Source organism: Anas acuta, chromosome 16, assembly GCF_963932015.1.
Source record: "Anas acuta chromosome 16, bAnaAcu1.1, whole genome shotgun sequence".
Lineage (NCBI taxonomy): Eukaryota > Metazoa > Chordata > Aves > Anseriformes > Anatidae > Anas > Anas acuta.
The window spans coordinates 6,402,572-6,407,811 of NC_088994.1; the positions used below are offsets into that span (position 1 = coordinate 6,402,572).

Below are 5,240 nucleotides of genomic sequence, written 5' to 3' on the forward strand. Positions count from 1 at the left end.
TTAATCTCCGGACAATGGATAGAGATGTTAGTGCATGCTACACTAAGTTCTATTTACGCTGGCTATTAAGTGCAGTCAAGCTGAAGGCAATCGGAGCACATTACAGGGCCTAATGGGAGAGGATGCTACACAACAGTACATTAAAGACTGAAAATGAATTAAGAAGGAAGCATGGTAGAGAAAGCAGACAAGGAAAGGGTTCTGTATACAGATAACTCTTATTGACAGCACAAATATTCATGTACTCTGAGTTCCCAAATCCAATTTTGGTATTGGATACCACTCTAGAGGGAATGTTTTGAACTCCATTTTCATGCAGATACAAAGTGACTTGCAGTCTGCCCCCTCCCACCTCACTCTCAGCAGCTTGCATAACCTGATGCTGGGAAATGCGTCCCGGTTGCAAAGCTGAGATGAATCATCCTTGACCAGCCAAATCAGCTGGACCTTCTCTTCCCACTCCCTGAAATGCAGCAGGGCCCAGGGGTTATGGGAACACCTTGCTGCACTCTCAGTGCTGGTCACTCTCCTTGGCACCTCTTGCTCTGGCTGTTGCACAGCTGAGGAAATTCAAGCCCCCTGGGAAAAACAGGAGAAAAATGCACCATGGGAGAAGCCTGTGAGTTGTGAACATGCTATCTTTACTTCTGATTTTTTTTTTCCCAGTTACCTCGGTGAGACAAATGTAGAGATGATAAAATACCGTCCTACTGTCTTTTCAAAAACTAAGCTCTGAGACTCGAAAACGTCATTGCTTTACTCCATCTACTCCCCACCACACACTCACACAATTCTAAGAATTTGCTTTTTTGCAGAGAAATCTCCATGTGCGAAGAGACTGCCTCACTGTGCCTTCCTGAGTAAAGTGGGTTTGGTTTTACTGTTGAAAGAAAAGCCCAGTTTGTAATTAAGAGCTTACACCTGAGAGAAGCAGCAAGCCACCTCCTGAAAGTCCACGCTCACATTTACCAGCTCTGCTCAGTGTTTCAGTGAGGCTCTTCCAAGATCTGGCTGTGGATATCATTATTCCCATGGGGAAGGATTCGCAGCTGATGCCCAGGCTGCAAACCCAACCTCATGCCCTGCTCCCTGCAGCAAATAGATGCTCTGTGGGCACAATTTGTCCAGTGTATTTTTGATGTCTGCTTTAGGCCAATATGAATCTAACTCAAGGCTTCCCTGCCTGCATTGCCTAAACCTTCATGGGCTGTAAATAGAGGCCATGGAAACGAGCTGGGCTGCAGCTGTGTCTCCAGCTCCTGGTCAGGTAAACAACTGACAATTTTTTTTTCAAGGGGCTCAAAGGCTTACCTCCTCCTCTTCCTCCCACTCCTTGAAACACCAGTGTAGAGTAAGAGCATAAAGTAATTATTTTTCACATAGCCACTTTATTCTAAAAGCATGTCTGGCAATAAAAGTAGAGAATATTAAAATCATTAAGGAACCATCAGTTTTGGCAGGAAGGGAGAGCTTTGGGTCTCTTAAAATGTTAATATAATTAAAAAAAAAAAAAAATCAATTCATTGCTAACAAACAGAAATGTACTTAAACCAATACCTTAACATAAAATATGAGGTACACAATTTAAACAAGTCAAACAAGGCATTAACTAACCACTGAATTCACCTGGCTTTTAGGAGCAAACCTGTAGGTAAGCTGAAAAAAAAGATAAAAAAGAGTGCATTGGTTTTCAGGTGATCATCGAAGTCCAAAAGAAATGATTCTCACACTGTACTTGGAGAGGGTTGGAGAGAAGGTAGGACAAACAATGTTGTTTGGCTTCTGGTGGTAGTGAAACACTTTTTCCTCTCAAGGATGTTCCTGTTGGTGTGTGGATGTGTCCTTTCTGTTACCTGGAACAAAAAGAAGTTTTCTGTAATAGATGCATCATTTACATTTTTGATAGAATGTCCCTTAATTTGTATTTTTGTCCTTGGAAAAACATCTTTGCTTATTTACAGGAATTTAAGACCCTCCCATATTTCTCTAATAAGTTCCTTTGATCACTCTCGGAGCAGATTACAGCACTGAGTCTGAACTAACTCGGTCTCTGTAACAGGCAGACACTCCACAACCACCACATGTCCTACTGTCCGTGATAATTTTAGCACTACCTCCTGCCTATTCCTGTATCCGTAGCCCAGCACACTCACAGTGACAGGATTTCACCAATGCCCCAAGTTACACGGTGCGATGATACGCAAGTCATACAAACAAAGTATGCTCATGTGAGGTCTCCGTGTGGCTTCTCCCATTTTGGGTGCTGAAAGCGATACTTGGATGCTGTGAGCTGCAGAACTGTTCAAAACTCAGCTGGCCTGAAGCCAGCTGGAGATCCTTCCTATTTTTAGACACATCTTGAGAGAAGGAAGAGCAAGGGAGAGCCGTGAGCAAGCATTTCCTTCCTGCTGGCACCATACATCTCCCCGTGGCTTTCTTTTTCACTTTCCCACTGAGACGTGCCCTGCCACCCCATCCCCACCAAGAAACTAATCCGGATCAGCACAGGAAAGAACAGGAAATGTTCTCAGAGCTCTTATGGACCCCAACACCTCTGTCCAGAATCAGGGATGGATGGACATCATGCTGGGAAAAGCTTACAGCATTGGAGGAAAAGAGAGTGAAGGAGAGGTGAATCAAGATGTGAACCAGTGACACACTGCTTCAGCAAGACACATGCCAAAGAGCCAGGGGACCTCTTCTCCAGCAGTCACTGGGGATTCACAGGAGCAGATTCCCACAGTGACCAAAGCAGGTGTCCCTATCTGCCCAGCACCCTGCATTGCTCCCTAGTAAACCAGGAACCTCGCTCCGAGGCCACGTGTATGGACCTGTGAGTAACTCAAGGCAGGCAGTACTTTGCACTTTGCTTTCTCATTGAGGTTTATACAGCTTAACAAGTTCTCCACGGTTCAGTGTGTGCTTAAAAGGTTCAAAGTTTCTTGTTGTTTATAAGAAGAATGCCTGTGGTTTATCACCAATGCAATAAAACTGCTGGTAAAAAATAAATAATAAATCATAATCTATAGATCTAACCCAAGAGAAATGTCACAGGCCAATTCAGCACCCTTCCCGGCCAAGATACAACAATCATCTACAGATAATTAAACTCCATATGAAAGCCAAGTGCACAAATGAGAACCCATCGGGCAATGTCATTATCCCTTGTGAGGAGCTGAAAACATCTCTTAACAACATGGCAGCATGAAGGACTTTGCAAACAGCACTGCAGCACTGTGAATACCTACTTGCTGGGACTCAGCCACATTTGGAAGCCGTCACCACCATCACCTTGGCAAATACACCTCCGTGGGCACTCTGCACATCCTCAGACGATGGTTAAACCACCCTTTGATGCTTTCTGACTTGTGGTTACATGAGGTAGGGGAGCAGAGCCTCCTAGACTCACTACTAACATTGCAACACCATCAATCTGAGTGTGCTGAAGTGTGCCCTAGAAAGATAAACATACACACATATAGATATATTAAATACATTTTTAAAACAAGAGGACCAGTCTCTGCCTCTGATCCACTGCCATTTATATTCAGGGAGATGTGCCACTGCTCATACAAACATTGGGATGCTCTCTTTCATGCATGTAATCAGAGAAATGCATCGGTAGGGTGTGCACAGAGGAAGAGGGCAGAACAAGCCAACTCAAGGAGACAGTAAAGCCCTCTGGTGAAGACAGATGAAAAAGAGAGAGAATGATGGCAAGGTAGTGCACTAAGCAAAGCCCATGGATACACCGCTTTGTCAGGACACCTTGCTGCTTTTGCTGCCCAAAAGCTATGACGAGGTGCTGAGGAGCAGAACTGGCATGTTATTTCAGGCCCAAGTTGTGCAAAATGGAAGAAACACAAAAAAGATTATATAAGATTAACTCAAGAGGGTGAGCAATTAACTGTCCACAACCCCCAGTTTTGTCTTTCAGGTCACGGGTTGACATTCCTATTGTCCAGGATCTATGCTTTGGGGTACTTGGCAGACGGTGGAAAATCCACAACTCCTGTACAAGTTGCAGAATACTTCTGCTTTTGAAGATAATCCATATTTTCAGTCTGTCCTGATGACTTTGTGATGTTTGTCTGGATCACAGAGACTGCATATTCCCCTGATAACCTTGGAGAGCAGGATAAATAGAGGTGCTGAGGGTAGGAAAAACACATTGTCCTGATACAGGAGCTTGATATGAGAGCACAAGCAAGCACAAGGGACAATGTTTAGAGCAGGGCTGGCAAAAGAGGTAAGGAGAAAGAGCCTGATTTTTGTAGAGCAAAAGCAATGACTCAACAAGACTGCTGGAGAAGTATGGCATGGCTTTATGTGGGCCAGCACATCAGGAGTAAGAGTTAGATATTTATTTAGCTGACTTAAAATCATTTTAAAAGTCCATACAAGGTTCTGGATTCTGAGCTGTCATTGAGCTGTCTATTAAACTTTTATATTGTTCAGCTTGTGGAAATTGTTCAGCTTTCCACCACAAAGTTCTTCCCCACTTTGTTTTTCACCTTCTTTTGCCCTCTTCATCATACTGGAAAGGGAATTTTTTAGGATTTCCCAAAATGCTTCTGACAGATAGGCTTGGCAAATCCAAATTTAAAGAGAAAGGCGGACCAAGGGTCCATAGTTATCCCCTCCTGCCATAACCCTCATGTTATCCCTTCCTGCTTGTGATAAGTCCTGCCATGGGAAAATGGGTATTTTTACTTCTCTATTTTCCTCAAGGAGTTTCCCAGAAGTAATGGCCTTTGCCCTGTAGCCTGTAGGTCAAGCAATTAGCTTAACCATCTCCATTTTTCAATATGTAGCTTTCTTATTTTATGTTTTTAATATATTCTTTAATCAGAAATGATAGAAATAATTATAGCTCAACATTTTGATTTCATAGAAGTTTTGGGGAAAGTACCTTAAAAGAACCATTTGTATCTCTTCCTTGTATATGTTCCTCAGAGTTTCTGGTTCCTCTTTCTCTTGTCCCCATATATAAATATATTCTGTAATTTTTATTTTAAAAGGTATAAAATCTCTGATTAGAGAGATTTTCTCAGCTCTCCAATAGTTCTGTAATTCCCTCCCAGTAGCTTGCTGAACATCAGGCTACAACACCACTTGGAAAATATGTATCAGTAATGTTTCGAAGGCTGTTCTACCAAATTTAATTCATTTCAACCCCTTTCTGCAGGACCAATATACATGCACTCTTTTCACCTACAAATCCCCAGCAGCCCCCGCAA

General features: G+C 42.9%; 1 long non-coding RNA gene across 2 annotated transcripts; it reads left to right on the forward strand.

Moving 5' to 3' along the window:
• Positions 1-389: 389 nt before the first annotated feature.
• LOC137865635 (uncharacterized) lies at positions 390-4,897 on the forward strand. 2 transcript variants are annotated; one of them, XR_011102030.1, is made up of 3 exons: positions 390-619; positions 1,695-1,756; positions 1,962-4,897. It is a non-coding gene; the product is annotated as an uncharacterized lncRNA (long non-coding RNA). The 2 variants fall into 2 exon arrangements; XR_011102031.1 differs by having other exon boundaries at positions 2,352-4,897.
• The last annotated feature ends 343 nt before the right edge of the window (positions 4,898-5,240 follow it).